The sequence below is a fragment of the Brassica oleracea genome, chromosome C1 (genome assembly GCF_000695525.1).
Source record: "Brassica oleracea var. oleracea cultivar TO1000 chromosome C1, BOL, whole genome shotgun sequence".
Lineage (NCBI taxonomy): Eukaryota > Viridiplantae > Streptophyta > Magnoliopsida > Brassicales > Brassicaceae > Brassica > Brassica oleracea.
This window is the reverse complement of record NC_027748.1, coordinates 33,298,629-33,317,406: the sequence shown is the minus strand read 5'-3', so window position 1 is coordinate 33,317,406 and position 18,778 is coordinate 33,298,629. Positions and strand designations below refer to the sequence as shown.

General features: G+C 40.0%; 1 pseudogene; it reads left to right on the top strand.

Annotated features, from left to right (window-relative positions):
- LOC106329359 overlaps positions 1–5,021 on the top strand; it is an 8,506-nt pseudogene extending 3,485 nt beyond the window's left edge.
- The last annotated feature ends 13,757 nt before the right edge of the window (positions 5,022–18,778 follow it).

The following is an 18,778-nucleotide window of genomic DNA, read 5'->3' as shown; positions in this document are numbered from 1 at the left end:
AAAAAAAAAAAAAATAATGAACCATGGAATCAGTTGGTAGGTCGTGGAGATTATAGTTCGTGAACAAAAGCTACGACTAGAGGAATCAACATGGGAGGAAGAGAAGAAATTAAAGTCAAGTTCTCCTCTATTCGCCTTCACCACGAACCTTGAGGACAAGGTTCTTTCGACGGTCGGAGTATTGATAAGATGTCACAAGGCAATCACGTGGCTTCTCCAGTTCTTTGGTTTTACTTATTCAAATAATAGAACTTTTCTTTAGGGAATAGTTCCCCACTTTGTTTCACGTTATCTTTTGTTAGGAGTTGTGACTCCATGTTTCCATTATTCCTGTTTTGTAAGAGTTAATGACTCCAATATCTTTTCTATTTAAATCAATGAAAACCCTAAAAAGAGGTAGTCTTAACTACCCAAAGAAAAGTGTGTTCTTAGTTTGTTTTTGGCAAATTCTCTTTGATTTGAAGAGGACCTTAATTGGTATCAAATCACATGTTTCTAGATCAACAATAGATAATCCTATAACTGGGACCTATCAATTGCGCCAAGGTTGGGGTAGAGGTAAGCGCTTGTTTCAGTTCTGTGAATGATTTGGTTGCTTCTTCTGTCCACGCGAATTGACCTTTGAGCAACAGGTTTGTCAGTGGACGAGCGATCAAACCGTAGTTGCGGACGAATTTCCTATAGTAACCGGTAAGACCAAGGAAGCCTCGCAGTTCCGTGATCGTAGTTGGCGTGGGCCAGTCAAGCATCGCCGAGATTTTCTGCCTATCCACTTTCACTCCTTCATCTGAGATGATATGGCCAAGATACTCCAACTCCCTTTGACTGAAGACACACTTTTTGTATTTCACCGCCAGTTTGTGTTAACGCAAGATGTGAAAAACGTCTCGGACATGTGGCAAGTGTTCCTGCCATGAGCTGTTGTATATTAGTATATCATCAAAAAAAAACGAGTACCGACTTTCGTAGCAGTGGCCGGAAGACTTCGTTCATAAGAGCTTGGAAGGTGGAAGGCGCATTACAGAGCCCGAAGGGCATAACCAAGTACTCGTAATGCCCGTTATGCGTACGAAACGCAGTCTTGTGGATATCTGATGGGTGCATTCGAACTTGGTGATAACCCGCGGTCAGGTCCAGCTTTGTGAAGATCGTCGCTCCATGTAGCTCATCGAGCATATCTTCAACAGTTGGAATTGGGAATCTGTCTTTGATTGTTGCAGAATTCAGTGCGCGATAGTCAGTGCAGAACCGCCAAGATCCATCTTTTTTCTTGACTAATAAAACTGGTGAAGAAAAGGGGCTTGCGCTCGGTCTGATGATACCCGATGATAGCATCTCTTGGACCTGACGCTCGATTTCAACCTTCTGGTAGTATGCGAACCGGTAAGGCCGAACATTGATTGGATCTGTACCTTCCTTCAGCGTGATTCGATGTTCTATACGACGTTTTGGTGGCAGTTGAGTCGGTGGCTGGAATAGATCGTCGAACTCCGAGACAAGATGCTGGATCTCGTCGGAAATAGGTGGGTCGTGCTCATTGGGCTGAGCTACAGTAATGGCAAAAATAACCTGTCCACGACGGGCCTCTCTTGTGACCGTTTCATGTGGAGTAGCCTGCAACTTTGTTGATTGCAGCCCATGGAGAGTGACCACTTTGTCGGCCCATGAAAATTCCATAGTTTGTGCTTTCCAATCACAAAGAGTTGGGCCTAGACTCTCCAGCCATTGCATACCCATTACTAAATCCAAGCCCACCAAGGTTAGTGCGTATAGGGTCACCGTGAAAGTCTCGCCACCCATGCGTGACAACGTCGTCCTGAAGTTACACCCCGAAGCAGTCTTGCAAGAACGTGTGAACATACAAGACAACACGAAGGAAATTCTTGTTCGATGAAGTGGCTTACACCACTACAAGAAAACAGCAAGGATACTGAGGGAAAAAATCGTCGGAATTTCGTCGGAATAACGTTATTCCGACGAAATTCCGACGATTTTTTCCCTCAGTATCCTTGCTGTTTTCTTGTAGTGGTGTAAGCCACTTCATCGAACAAGAATTTCCTTCGTGTTGTCTTGTATGTTCACACGTTCTTGCAAGACTGCTTCGGGGTGTAACTTCAGGACGACGTTGTCACGCATGGGTGGCGAGACTTTCACGGTGACCCTATACGCACTAACCTTGGTGGGCTTGGATTTAGTAATGGGTATGCAATGGCTGGAGAGTCTAGGCCCAACTCTTTGTGATTGGAAAGCACAAACTATGGAATTTTCATGGGCCGACAAAGTGGTCACTCTCCATGGGCTGCAATCAACAAAGTTGCAGGCTACTCCACATGAAACGGTCACAAGAGAGGCCCGTCGTGGACAGGTTATTTTTGCCATTACTGTAGCTCAGCCCAATGAGCACGACCCACCTATTTCCGACGAGATCCAGCATCTTGTCTCGGAGTTCGACGATCTATTCCAGCCACCGACTCAACTGCCACCAAAACGTCGTATAGAACATCGAATCACGCTGAAGGAAGGTACAGATCCAATCAATGTTCGGCCTTACCGGTTCGCATACTACCAGAAGGTTGAAATCGAGCGTCAGGTCCAAGAGATGCTATCATCGGGTATCATCAGACCGAGCGCAAGCCCCTTTTCTTCACCAGTTTTATTAGTCAAGAAAAAAGATGGATCTTGGCGGTTCTGCACTGACTATCGCGCACTGAATTCTGCAACAATCAAAGACAGATTCCCAATTCCAACTGTTGAAGATATGCTCGATGAGCTACATGGAGCGACGATCTTCACAAAGCTGGACCTGACCGCGGGTTATCACCAAGTTCGAATGCACCCATCAGATATCCACAAGACTGCGTTTCGTACGCATAACGGGCATTACGAGTACTTGGTTATGCCCTTCGGGCTCTGTAATGCGCCTTCCACCTTCCAAGCTCTTATGAACGAAGTCTTCCGGCCACTGCTACGAAAGTCGGTACTCGTTTTTTTTTGATGATATACTAATATACAACAGCTCATGGCAGGAACACTTGCCACATGTCCGAGACGTTTTTCACATCTTGCGTTAACACAAACTGGCGGTGAAATACAAAAAGTGTGTCTTCAGTCAAAGGGAGTTGGAGTATCTTGGCCATATCATCTCAGATGAAGGAGTGAAAGTGGATAGGCAGAAAATCTCGGCGATGCTTGACTGGCCCACGCCAACTACGATCACGGAACTGCGAGGCTTCCTTGGTCTTACCGGTTACTATAGGAAATTCGTCCGCAACTACGGTTTGATCGCTCGTCCACTGACAAACCTGTTGCTCAAAGGTCAATTCGCGTGGACAGAAGAAGCAACCAAATCATTCACAGAACTGAAACAAGCGCTTACCTCTACCCCAACCTTGGCGCAATTGATAGGTCCCAGTTATAGGATTATCTATTGTTGATCTAGAAACATGTGATTTGATACCAATTAAGGTCCCTCTTCAAATCAAAGAGAATTTGCCAAAAACAAACTAAGAATACATTTTTCTTTGGGTAGTTAAGACTACCTCTTTTTGTTGTTTTCATTGATTTAAATAGAAAAGATACATGAAGAAAACTCCTACAAAACGTGAAAGGGAAATTGGATCACTCTTCTCCTACATAACAGGAAGTGGAGTCAGGATAACAAAACAAAAACAAGAGGAAAATGACAGAAACCTTTTTTTTTTTAACTTAAACGATGAATGTTTCTTTTTTTTTGGAAAACTGAAAAACAATGGAAGAATTACAGATTTTAATCCATACAAAAGAAAGGATGCTGAACTTGATCAACAAACCCGAAAAGAAGAAAATGGTGAAAAGAAAAATCGCTGGATAGATCTCGATGATCGTTTCCGAAGAATGACCGCTCGTCGAGGATTCTTGATACCGACGAAGAATACCAATAACAATGAAGATGAAAAATATAAAGTTTTTGATACCACAAAGTGGTCCGGATCAAAAACATAACCTGGCTCTGATACCAATTGATAGGTCCCAGTTATAGGATTATCTATTGTTGATCTAGAAACATGTGATTTGATACCAATTAAGGTCCCTCTTCAAATCAAAGAGAATTTGCCAAAAACAAACTAAGAATACATTTTTCTTTGGGTAGTTAAGACTACCTCTTTTTGTTGTTTTCATTGATTTAAATAGAAAAGATACATGAAGAAAACTCCTACAAAACGTGAAAGGGAAATTGGATCACTCTTCTCCTACATAACAGGAAGTGGAGTCAGGATAACAAAACAAAAACAAGAGGAAAATGACAGAAACCTTTTTTTTTTTAACTTAAACGATGAATGTTTCTTTTTTTTTGGAAAACTGAAAAACAATGGAAGAATTACAGATTTTAATCCATACAAAAGAAAGGATGTTGAACTTGATCAACAAATCCGAAAAGAAGAAAATGGTGAAGAAAAAAAAGTTGGATAGATCTCGATGATCGTTGATTCTGAAGAATGGCCAGAGACCTAGGAAATTTGACCGCAGTCGGCGATCACCACGAGCTTGTTAGGTACGCCGCTAAGATCAGGTCGGCCGACCTCTTTCTCAATGTTCTGAATCACATTGATGAGACTACGCTAAACCAAAGTTCAAGGACAGAGTATTATGACTTAGTCTTCAAGTTATTTCCTATGATAGGTCCCAGTTATAGGATTATCTATTGTTGATCTAGAAACATGTGATTTGATACCAATTAAGGTCTCTCTTCAAATCAAAGAGAATTTGTTCAAGAACAAACTAAGAACACACTTTTCTTTTGAAGAGAGACCTTAATTGGTATCAAATCACATGTTTCTAGATCAACAATAGATAATCCTATAACTGGGACCTATCATAGGAAATAACTTGAAGACTAAGTCATAATACTCTGTCCTTGAACTTTGGTTTAGCGTAGTCTCATCAATGTGATTCAGAACATTGAGAAAGAGGTCGGCCGACCTGATCTTAGCGGCGTACCTAACAAGCTCGTGGTGATCGCCGACTGCGGTCAAATTTCCTAGGTCTCAGAGATTTGTATCCTTTTGTTTTCATGTTTTGTGTTTCTTTGTTCTTGGTTTGGATTTTATTTTGGTATGTTTCACTCGAGTTTGGATTCGCTACCATTGAATAAGAATAATGAATGATATTATTGGTTATTATATCATCACAAGTGTTTTCAACGATGGTTCTTATTAGAGTCACATCTTAAGCTTTAGGCCGATATGAAAACTCCGGCGGCTTTAAGCTGGTAAATATGTTGGATCAAATAAAAGGCCCAATGGTTTTTATTTAAATATGAATAAAAATGACTTGGGCTGAATCTCTTTAAGCCTAAATAATCAAGTCATATATGAAAGTCCCACGTCTGGCAGGAAAAAGAAGAATGAGCAGTATAAATAAGTCTAAAGGAAATGAAGGTGTAAACGGCTTTGAGAGAGAAAAAAGCTCTCCACACGCGCCGCCACAGCTGTCTGGCCGGTTCGGCGTAGGCATGGGTCTTGGGTCTTGGTTGAGGTCCAAAAAAAATTTACTGGATCTCATGCAAAATTAAGCTCAACGTTTTTCCATTTGATACTAAAAAAAACAGCATACAATTTTATTTAAAACAACAAGTAGTTTGTCTAGTAAATAAAAACGTCATGCATTTTATCCTCTGAAAATTTTTTAAACGAGATAAGAGAGAGTCTTGCGGAATGAGTTTTGCAACTCAACTTTCCTCGATCTCCGCGAGATTCTCGCCCACGTGCAGCAGCTGTTGCGGGAAGTAGGTCTTCTCCTTCTCTTTAAATATCGACTCTCCTCCTTCTTCATTTCATAACTTTTTCACATCAAAACCAACAGCAAAAATCCCTTAGCGTACGTCTTGAGTCCGAGAGTGTTTCGTAGAAATTTTTAGTTCGATAGGGTGATCACGAGTGAAACGTGATTCGTCTGCCATGGTTGTATCCTGGGACTCGATATTCGTACACTCCCATCTCGCTAACGGAGCGAATATTTAGAGTTAAGGAAAGAGAGCATATCTCGACTCCATGTCTGTTTGCGAATACGATTTCGTATCGTTCTTGTATTCGTTTTTACATTCGTCTATTTCCTTAACGTCGCTTTTATTTTATCGTTTATGTCAGTCCGGTTTACCGGCTTCAACAAAATAAAGTAAGGTATTGGTTATAAGATGATTGTTTTCACCGTTTAGATGAGAAAAAGGGATAATAATTTTTGCAGATCGAGCGTTGAAGTTAATGTATATGTGCTTTGTTTTTTGTTCTTGGGATTTGAGTTTGGTGTGTTTCACTAGAGTTTGGATTTGCTACCATCAAATTATGAAAGATAACATAAGTCTTAGCTATTATTGCTACTATGAGAGCAAATTTCAAAACAAAAAAAAAAATTGTTTCAAACGTTATTATCATCACAAGTAATTTTTAACGATGATGCTTATTAGAGTTGCATCTTGTGGACCTGAGTTCAGCCAAACTCCAAACGGGCTTTGCGTTCTGCGGCACATCTCGTCAGAAACCTGCAAGAAAGATTCAAGCCCAAGTCTCAGCCCGAAGCCTAGCGAAAATCAAATGGTGTGTTTCGTAAGAAGCAAGTGGATGAGTTTGTTATAACAAAGTCATGAGCTGGCATTGTCACTATCACAAAGAATAGAGAATCAGATCGAAGATATAGAGGAGAGGACAAAAAGAAGACTTAGCTTGAGATCGTGAGGGTGAAGCTTGACGGGGTTGCGAAAGCGGTAAATGGTTAGATTGAACCATTCCGGCAGTGATCTTCCGGCTTCATCGACGAAACGATAAGCTCGCTAATCTCTTGTGTATTTCTCTGTTGTAGTTCGCAATCACCATTGTTGTTGAACTTGTAAACTCGTTCGAATCTGATAGTGAAGCAGTTGAGGGATTCCGATTCCTTCCCCGATGAGTAGATCAGCGAACACCAGGTGAAAAAGTCTCTTTTGTTGTTCTATTGCTTTCATTGATCTCTCGAACCTGAAACGAAGTTAGAACTGAATCAATCACTCGAATCTAGCAAGATAGAAACCTAGAAATTGATATTAAGACTATACACATCTAAACAAATATGATGATTTCGCCGGCTTTGAGGTGGTAACGGGATTAAACTGTAAGATGATTGTTTCCACCATTTGGATGAGAAAAATGGCTCATAAGTTCTGCAAACCGAACATTAGAGTTGATATATACATTAGTTGTTATGACAGATATATCTACCATTAATTTTTTTTTAATAAAAAAAGGGTGAATTTGCCATCTAACTAAGTTTGGAGTCAAAATTAAGTAAACAGCTTTGATTTGACGTTATTAAATTAATAACATTTCATACACCTTTTATCCGGTTATGTCCTTATCCTTTCTAAGTTACCGGTGACAGTGGGACCAAGGATTAACGTCGACGAGAGCACATGTCCAAGAGAAATTGAGATTTAATATGGTCCACGTACGGGTTAACTATTCTAAGTAAGTGTTCTATTCCATTTATAAAAGCACTACGTCAGATAGAACAAACAGAACATCTTCATATGAAACATAATCATAAACTATAAACCTAACCTGCACACCTAAATACTAAACCATAAACTCGAGGCTATAAACCAAACTCTAAACCCAAACCCAATTAATTTAAAGTTACAATATTTTAACGAAAACAGCAAAAAATAATAAATATATAAATTTTGAACTATTATTCTATACTATCTAACATGGAATGAAGACTACTCTTGTAATTCAACCCCAACCCACCTCCAACCCTGAACCCAACACACCTCCAGGACTGAATAAACCCTAAACTTGAATTCCTAAACCCAAATCTAAATGTAAAATATTTTAGATTAAATTAAAATATGAAAATAATATATAACATTTTGTACTATCACCTATACTATATAAAATGGAAAGGAAAATAGACTTGAGAGGAAGTACAACCCCCTAAACTCTAATCACTAAATCCTAAACCCCTCAATAATTAACCATATAACAATCCCACCATAAACCCCTATATAATTAACCTTAAACTATAATCACTAAACCCTAAATTCAAATATAAACCCTAAACCCAAATATAAATCTTTAACCTAAATAGAATGGAACTAAATAAATAGTATAGTATAATAATAATGTTGAATAAAAACCATGTAAGACGTTAGGAGGAAGAAGAAGAAGAAGAAGAAGAAGAAGAAGAAGAAATGTGTGACTTTCTGATGACTACGTTTAACTTTTGCATTCTTGAATATTTTTTTTTCTTTTAAATTGCAGGTTGAGCCGATTGCGTTGATTAGAAGTGTAATATTATATAAAATACACTCTGTATCGATGTATTCTAGGGTATTTGGCTACTGATCTAAATATTGTTTTTTTTGTAGCCATACCACCTAATTTCCCATGGGTTGGTCTTTTGGAAAAAAAAAAAGATGGAGACTGAGAAAACTCTGAATCAGTAAGTTTAAAAATAATATTTAAATCTTATCTTGACCAAATTCGTCTGGATTCTTGCAAATGCATTAAAAGTAAACCAACACCGTTTCGAATTTTCATTTGGTTAATTATTTCAAAATTAATATAGGGCGCACGGTTATGTAAAGTGTCAATATTTAAAAAAAAAACTGTTCGGGTGAGGGATATATAAGTTTATTCACTTCCTCTTTCTCCAAGAAAAAAAAAAGGTATAAAAGTAACCCTAACCGTTACGTCTATAGCGGCAGCGAGTTTCTCCGATGACTTTGACTACGAGACCTGGGCGCCATCGGCGAAAGCAACTCTAACCGAGCAAGGACTTTGGGATGTCGTCGAAAACGAAGTCCCACCTGATCCATCAAAGATTCCAGAGTTATCTGCGACGGTTCAAGCCCAAGAACTCTTCCGCTGGAGAGATCTCGTGGTGAAAGACATGAAAGCGCTTCAGGTAATGCAATGGTACCACTAATCATATGACTCCGTATGAGAAGTACTTCACTGTTTTGGACAAAACACAGAAAGGCAAGCTTGGGTTACCAGACGGAAAACATCTTAGGATCGAAGGAAGAGGAGATGTGAAGATCATGATGAAGGGAGGCAAGAAGAAGACGATGAAGGATGTGACTTTTGTCCCCGAGTTGGACAGAAACGTGTTGAGTCTTGATTTGATGATAGCGAGAGGCTATATAATTGCATCCAAACCAGACAAATGCGTTTTGGTTGACCGGACCGGGGCAGAGTTTGGGGATACTGTGTGGGGCAATGAGAGAAGAGGACCAGCTTTGCGTTTGAACGTGATTGAAGGTGGTATAGATAAGGAAGAAAGGATGTCAAAGACATGGTCTGCGTTTGGAGGACCTCACCTGTTAATTAGTTTCATGTTTCTCTTTGGTGCAAGACTTGGCTAGTAAGGTGGACGTATGTGGTTCTTTTTTTTAGTTTAGTGTCATTGTGTGATTATATTTTCTGTTCGTTTAATTCGGATTCTACTAGTTCGATGGATCTATTGAATTATAATTTGAGTTGATTTAGAATTATTTGATTTTCATTGAGTTAATAAGTAATTTTTAGATGAATTATGAAAGTTTTACAAAATCACAAATCAGTCCTCCCCGGAATTTTATTTAAAAGTTCCCAACTGTTGCAGGCTGGGATTCAGGCTACTCAAATGGCTAAACTGAGGTTCAAGAGATCGGACTGGACAGGACGAAAGTATGGATCAGGGAGCAGCTAGGCGGATGCGATGAAGAGATGATTGGCCAGTTTGTTCCTGAAACAAGAGAGAGTGATTTTTATGAGTTTTTATGGATTAAAATGAAGAACATAAAGTAAACTAACTGAGAAATGAAGAACAGAAAAAAATATGAATTTTAATAGATTTTTATTATAATGGCCGATCTAAAACAACAAGATGCAAAATGAAACAAAACAAGAGAAGGATAGAGATGGCTGATGGATTCAAGTTGTTGGATGTGTGTCTCTCTCAACAAGAACAGGGGATGGAGATGGCGTGAAGATGGGATCTGACTTGCTGGACTGATGTCTCTCTCAAGCTGGATCGGTGGATGGAATGGAGTGAGGAATCGCCACAAGCTTGGTGATGAAAACTTGATAAGATTCAAGGGTTCTTTCTAGCCGGCTTCACAAAAAAGTCTAGAGAGAACAGGGTTTCTTTGCTGGGGCAAACTGACTCATATATTTCATAAGCTAAAAAAAATACAATGCTGCTTATAGTGGGGATTAAATACCCGGCAGCTATGCCCTTCTAGGGGACTTTGAAGCAAAACGACATGGACTCTTTGGGACTCTAAATCGTGCAAGGCCTAAACAGAATGGGCCGACTCTACTTGGACTCTAAGCAAAGGCTAAACAAATGGCCTTGAATTATTGGACTCAAAATAAATAAAAAGGACTTAAACAATTTGCCCATAAGTTCTTAAAACTGAAAATAATAAAATCGGACCAACACAAACCAAAAACAATAAACTGGTTAGAATTCATAATTGAAATCTTACCTGCTTACCTTAAATGGAATATGCAGATTACTCAGAACCGACTGGAATTGGGATAGAGTCTGAACCGAGATCACATGTGGAAATGATTAGGCCGGTTCGGTTTTAGACGAGTGATCTGAATTGAATTGGACCGGCTTGATCTTGAACCTCTATTGAACTGGCTTGATCTTGGATCTTCAATTGGATCATCTCTTCAATCAGCAACTTGTCCTGGTCGGTTTGGACATCTTGATCAAGGATTTGTTGGACAGCTTTAGAGAAACTGAGTCTTATGGCCTTGGCTCCACTCCGGGTAGTCGGACCACGCCTAACAACAGGAACCTCTATTTGGATGGCCGCATCATTCCCTCCCTCTTGAAAAGGTTCTGGCCTCAGAATACCATCATCTGCAAGGAAAGGGGACAAATCAGATACATTGAACAAGGCGGAAACCTTAAACTCACCTGGAAGCTCAAGCTTGTAAGCATTGTCGTTGATCTTCTCAAGGACCCGGACTGGTCCAGTGTCTCGTGGTGATAGTTTGGACTTCCTCTGGTCTGGAAACCTCTCAGGTCTCATGTGTAGCCACACCAAGTCGCCTTGTTCGAATAACACCTCCTTTCTCTTATGGACAAGACGAGCCTTGACTTTAGCCGCTTTTGCCTCTAGTTTCTCTCGGACCCTCCGGTGCAGGTTCTTAACGAACTCCGCCTTAGTGGCACCATCTCGACTGCAGAACATAGAGTTGGGCAGCTCGCACAGGTCTAGGGGCGTTTCCGGCTGAAAACCATAGACAACTTCAAAAGGAGAGAGTTCAGTAGCAGAGTGTCTAGCATGGTTATAAGCAAACTCAATAAACGGTAAACAAGATAACCAGTTCCTTAAGTTCTTACCGACCGTAGCTCTCAATAACTGAGAGAGTGTACGTTTACTACCTCGGTTTGGTCGTCGGTCTGTGGGTGACATGTGGTCGACAACAGCAGCTTGGTACCAATCTTACCCCATAGTTTCTTCCAGAAATGGCTTAGGAACTTAGTGTCTCGGTCGGACACAATGGTTCGGGGAACGCCATGTAGGCGCACCACTTCTTTAAAGAACATATCTGCTGTCTGGGTAGCATCGTTGGTTTTTGTCACAAGCTATGAAGTGAGCCATCTTGGAAAACCTGTCCACCACTACAAAAATGGAGTCTTTGTGGTTTATCTTGGGCAAACCCAGCACAAAGTCCATAGAAACATCTACCCAAGGGTGGTTAGGAATAGGTAATGGCATGTGTAATCCATAAGGATGTGACCTGGATTTTGTCTTAAGACAGACAGTGCATTTGGCGCATAGGTTCTCAACATCTCTCTTCATGTTCGGCCAAAAGAAATGATCGGTTAGGACACTTAAGGTTTCATCTCGACGAAAGTGACCCATGAGGCCGCCACCATGGGCCTCCCGAACCAGCAATTCCCTCACAGATCCTTTGGGAATGCACAATTTCTTTTCTTTGAACAAGAAACCGTCATGCTGGTAGTAGGTACCGAATGCTCCTTGTGTTGTGTTCCTGAAAGCTTCTTGAAAATTAAGGTCAGTAGCATAAGAATCTTTAATAAGTTCAAAACCCATGATCTTAGCTTCCATGGTCGAGATAAGAGTATATCTCCGGGACAAGGCATCGGCCACAATATTGTCTTTGCCCTTCTTATATTTAATCACATAGGGGAAAATCTCCACAAACTCCAACCATCTGGCGTGTCTCCTCTTGAGTGTGGTATGGCCTCTTAGATGTTTAAGTGTCTCATGATCTGTATGAATAACAAACTCTTTAGACAAAAGATAATGTTGCCAAGTTTCAAGAGATCTCACTAGAGCATAAAGCTTTTTGTCATAGGTCGGATAATTGAAGGTAGCTCCACTCAATTCCTCACTGAAGTAGGCCACAGGATGGCCTCCTTGAGTAAGCACGGCTCCAATACATGTACATGATGCATCACATTCAATCTCAAAAGTTTTATCGAAGCTAGGGAGAGTAAGGACCGGGGAATGAGTCAAACTATATTTAAGTTTGTTAAAAGACTCTTCTTGGGATGGTCCCCAAGTAAAGGATACATTCTTCTTGATCACGGAAGTCATTGGAGCAGCAATGGTGCTGAAGTCCTTGACAAACCGTCGATAGAAGCTGGCCAGACCATGGAAACTGCGGACATGTCCGATCGTGGTCGGTGTGGGCCAGTCTTGAATCGCCTTGATCTTTTCCTCATCGACCTTCAGTCCCTATGAACTCACAACAAAGCCTAAAAACACCAATTGATCAGTGTAACACACATTTCTTTAAGTTAGCATATAGGCCTTCTTGTCTAAGAACTTTTATCACTTGTTCAAGGTGGCTAAGGTGATCAGTTAAGCAGCGGCTATAGATCAGTATGTCATCAAAGTACACAACCACAAATTTACTGATATAAAGTCGAAGAACCTGGTTCATGAGTCTCATGAAAGTGCTGGGGACGTTGGTGAGACCAAACGGCATGACTAACCACTTGTATAGACCTTGCTTGGTCTTGAAGGCAGTCTTCCACTCATCACCCTCCTTCATACGAACTTGGTGATATCCACTCCTGAGATCAATCTTAGAAAACACAACAGATCCACTTAGTTCATCCAACATATCATCTAATCTTGGTATTGGGTACCGATACTTAATGGTTATGTTGTTGATGGCTCGGCAGTCCACACACATGCGCCATGTTCCGTCCTTCTTAGGCACCAATAGGACCGGAACTGCACACGGACTAAGACTCTCGCGGATGTAACCCTTATCCATGAGGTCTTGGACGTGTCTCTCTAACTCCTTGGCTTCTTCAGGGTTGACTCGGTAGGCGGCTCGGTTTGGTAAGGGCACGCCTGGTACAAGGTCGATCTTATGTTCTATGCTGCGGATAGGGGGTAAGCCGGCTGGGATCTCATCAGGAAAGACGTCCTTGTACTGTTCCATGAGACCTTGTACTTCAGCTGGTAACTCTTGGGCCTCAAAACCTGCAAAACAACCTTCCCTAAAGACCATTAGTAGCACCTGTGTTTCATGGTTTAAAGACTTAACCACTTGACTGGAAGTGAGATAAAGGTTAGTCTTACTTACCTTGCTGGAATGGTCCATGGCCTGTTGCATTTCGTAAACCTCTTGAGGACCTAGAGGTGCTAGGCTATGCTTTTTGTTGTTGTGGTTGAAACTATAGACATTGGTTCGGCCATGATGAATGGTCTCTTTGTCGAACTGCCACGGCCGCCCTAAGAGTATGTGACCGGCTTGCATGGGCACAACATCACACTTGACCTGACCATGGTACTTGCCAATACTGAAAGATACAACAACTTGCTCGGCTATCTTGAGCTCAGTCTCATCATTGAGCCACTTAAGTCGGTATGGCCGTGGATGGGGCGTTTTGATCAGACCTAGTTTATCAACAAGATACTTGCTAGCCACGTTAGTACAAGAACCACCATCTATGATCAAGCTACATACCTTTTTCTCCACGCTACATCTTGTATGAAAGATGTTTTCTCTTTGGATGGTTTCAGGGTCGAAGAGGGCACTGAGAGAACGTCTGGTCACTAATAGTTCTCCGGTTTCAGCATAATCGATCACCTCTTCATCAGACACTAAGGTCTCGACCTCGGCCTCGTCTTGGGATTCATATTCACCATCAGACTTGAGGACCATCACACGTTTGTTTGGGCAATCCCTCGCGTAGTGCCCCTTTCCCTGACATTTAAAACAAGTAATGTCACGGGTCCGTTGATTTTGAGCTTGGGTCTTACCTTGGTTGGATTGACCACTCTTAGACTGCTCGGCTTGGTTCTTCTTGAACCGGTTCTCCAATTCAATGGATTTTCCCTTGTCAACACCTCTGGAAGCCGGTTGCGTCCAAGTACTCTTGCCCTTGGCCGTAGACGCATTCTTCCTCTTAATGTGCTGTTCGGCTTGAATGGCAAAGTGGAGCAGGTCGTGGAAGGTCTCCTACTGCTGGCGCTCCACCTTTCGGGCGATGCGATCTTGCAGACCGTCCATGAACTGTGCCATAAGTGTCTCCTGAGTCTCACGCGTCTTGAGTTTGTTTCTGAGAGACTCAAATTCCTCATAGTACTCCTCTACTGTTCGGGTTCCCTGAGATAATTTACGAAAACGTTTTTGTAAGTCCCGTTGATAATAAGCCGGAACATACCTTGTGCGAAGCTTGGATCGCATCTCTTCCCAAGTCTCAACTCGATAGACTCGGCCAGCCTCAGATACTTCTCTATCCCACCAGGAGAGAGCATTGTCAGTCAGTTGGGCCGCGGATAAGGCTATTTTCCTGGCCTCGGAGTAGTTGTAGTACTAGAAGATGTACTTCATGCGCCTCTCCCATTCAACATAGGCGTCCGTAACCTTTCCAGCAAACGTGGGCGGGTTAAGTTTGAGGTCTTTTCCTCCCTGCCATGGAACTTCATCCTCTCGGCGCCTCCTCCTGATCGGACTCCCATCTCCTTGGATTCTATGTTCTCATCGACCCTCTCGTTCAGCTTGGACATGTCTAGGTTCTCCTCGATCGGGTGGTTCAGAATCGGAGCTGTCCTCATCAGAATGTAACCGTGGATCCTCCAGATAAGGGTGATACCTTCTCCTAGGACGCAGGACATTGGGACGGTTCCCTTTTTCCAGTCGAGCCAGGTGCTCGGTTACTGCATTCATAGTGGCCGTCATTTGGGCTTGGCCGGCTAGTAGCTGAGCATTGATGTCAGCTTGGTTTGGAACATCATTAGCATTGATGTCTCCCATGTCTCTCATGTATACAAGAAAGAAAAGAGATCAAATGCAAAGGGAAATAAAAAAAGAAAGAAGTAAAGAAACAAAGATGTTTCTAGGGCTAATTTGTGAAGTAGCCATATATTGCATGTAAATTAGGTAAGTAACATTGATTTTGACATAATGTAATGTCAGGTATTTAACACACAATTCATCCGGTTCTGCCATTTACCTTAACAGGTTACCAGTTACAAGTGATATGGTACGTGACGTCGTGGATTTTGTGGCACTATGAGAATCACATATTAAAATACAGCAACTGGAGAAAATTAATTTAGCGCAAATGGTTTATCTGAAGGCAGTAAAACAATTGAAACAAATGGTTGTCATGTTAACGTTAAAGATGTGTCCATTTACGTAGCAAATGTAAACATATGTTATGAAGTGTTGGTGTATAGGTATTATTCTATATACCTAAAATAGTATGGAATACAAACGTGATAAAAAAGATTGTTCAAATTTTGTAATTTTACATGCTGACATTGAATTACCTACTGTTTCGCTAGAGTGAACCCAAACCCTCTATACTAAACCCAAAACAAAAATATAAAACCAAACCCAAATAGCAAAACATGGAAATAGTACAATATTTTGTTCCATTCTACACGAGGCACATGGAATAGAGAAATTTTTGAACAAAATAAATAACATAGTACATATTTGTGAAATTATGAAATATCTATAATTGCGTGAAAGAAGTTATTGCTGACCTCAACCATACTCCTTCACCTTCTAAATACTAAACCCTAAACTCTAATCACTAAACCCTTACCCAAATATAAACCCTAAACCCAAATGTTAAAATCTAAAATACATAATAGTATGTAACTATCATAGTACAATTTTTACAGGTTCAAAAACAAATAATGATAGTGAGAAGTTAAAAAAATGACAAACTATATTTCTAAAACTATATTTCTAAACAAAATACTTATATTTTTAGTAACTGTCAAATGGAATGGAACTTTATAAAATAGTATAGTAATAGAATATATCACACAGTAAAATATAAATACGGATTGTTTTACATTCTATACATATAGAATAGAACACAATAACAAAAATTGTTCATCTTCTTCGATCAACTTTAGGTAATTCACAGAGACAAAAAAAAGTATTGTAACAACGAAGCAGCGGTGTGAGACGAAGCGCCGATGTGAAGGGAAAGAGGTTCGGGTTGCTCCTTCTCACTGCTTGGATCTGTAACGATGTATTTTTGCAATCAATTTCTGAATTGGGGACGATGGTGGCGGTGGAGGATTTTAGAAGGAATAAACTCAGAGAAGGCCGATGACCAGAAGCTGGCGACGTGTGGAACACAACGGTGGGCTCGAAGAGATGGAGCAAACCATCGACGGTAACCACGATTTACTTTTGGGGGTTAGTAATTATTTTTTTTAATTTTTTTAGCAGGTTGCGCCGGTTGATGCAAAGGATATTATAGTATTAATATGTATATATAACGGCGTGTATATGTCTGATAGGGTAAATAGCTAGTACGTGAATTATGCTTATTTGTGTGGCTATATGACCCAATTTCCCATGTTTCTATACTTAAAAAAAGACAAGCAATCAAAAGTAAATGCAAATGGTATATATATATTTTTTTTAAAATTAAAACAATTGGAATTTGAAATAACTTTAAAATAGGAAAGTTGGATTTTATTTTTTTTTGAAAAGTTTTAAAAAGAAATCAGATCAATCAAAAAAAAAAAAGGAAAGTAGAAACTAAATGTAAATCAAGTTTTAAAATAGATTGAAAGATTTTTTTTTTTAAATGAAAATTGAAACTTGATTCTAAGTTAAAAAGGAAAGTGAATTTTTTTTTTTTAACTTTTGAATAGAAATTCGAATCAATCAAAGAAAACAGAAAAAGGAAAATACAAAGTCAAATGCAATTTGAAATCAAAATTAAGTTGAAAGATTTTTTTTTTTTAAATAAAAATATGATTGACAATCTGAACTAAATGCAATACTAATCAGAACAATCAACTTAAATGAAAAACTAATCAAGCTAAGTGATTTGAACAATTACCAATCAGAATTAATGCCAATCGACCAATCGACCTCCAAATATGGAAAGCTGGTCGATCAATCAGGACAAACAGATTGACAACTCTTTCAACCCACGAAAATGATCTAGTATAATGCTAGGATGAACAATCAAGAACAGCAAGAACAATTTTTTTTTGATTTTTTCTAATGCAAAAGAATGAACACAAAAACGAGATGCAAATTATCTAAGGACAAGAAACAACCGATTATTCAGGAGCCTTAAGCTCTGATACCAAATGTTGCAAGCTGGGATTCAGGCTACTCAAATGGCTAGACTGAGGTTCAAGAGATCGGACTGGACAGGACGAACGGATGGACCAGGGAGCGGCTAGGCGGATGCGATGGAGAGATGATTGGCCGGTTTGTTCCTGAAACAAGAGAGAGTGATTTTTATGAGTTTTTATGGATTAAAATGAAGAACCGAAAGTAAACTAACTGAGAAATGAAGAACAAAAACAAATATGAATTTTTATGGATTTTTATTATAATGGCCGTTCTAAAACAACAAGATGCAAAATGAAACAAAACAAGAGAAGGATAGAGATGGCTGATGGATTCAAGTTGCTGGACGTGTGTGTCTCTCAACAAGAACAGGGGATGGAGATGGCGTGAAGATGGGATCTGACTTGCTGGACTGATGTCTCTCTCAAGCTGGATCGATGGATGGAATGGAGTGAGGAATCGCCACAAGTTTGGTGATGAAAACTTGATAAGATTCAAGGGTTCTTTCTAGCCGGCATCACACACAAGTCTAGAGAGAAAATGGTTTCTTTGCTGGGACAAACTGACTCATATATTTCATAAGCTAAAAAAAATACATGGCTACTTATAGTGGGGATTAAATACTCGGTAGCTATGTCCTTCTAGGGGACTTTGAAGCAAAACGACATGGACTCTTTGGGACTCTAAATCGAACCGATGATGATCTTAACGGCGTGCCTACAAAGCGTGTGGTGATTGCCGACTGCGGTCAAATTTCGTAGGTCTCAGAGATTTTTAAAAGTGTATTTTGTCTTTATCCTATAACAAAGCGGTCGTTTTGATGTTTCGTGTGTCTTTAATCTTGGTTTGGATTTGATTTCGGTGTGTTCCATTCGAATTTGGATTCGCTACCATCAACTAATGAGTGATAAACTGATAACCATAAATCTTAGGTATTACTGCTACGTACTAGGAGAACAAATTTCCAAAAATATGTTAAAAAGTTTTTATCATCACAAGAGTTTTTAACGATGATTCTTATTAGTTACATCCTAAGGTTAGGCCGATATGAAAATTCTTGCGGCTTTAAACTTGGTAAATAAAGTAAAGTATTGGTTATAAGATGATTGTTTCCACCATCTAGATGAGAAAAAAAGAGATCATAACTTTTGCAAATCGAGCGTTAAAGTTAATGTATATGTTAATATGTGTTATACAGAAATCTGTGCCATAAA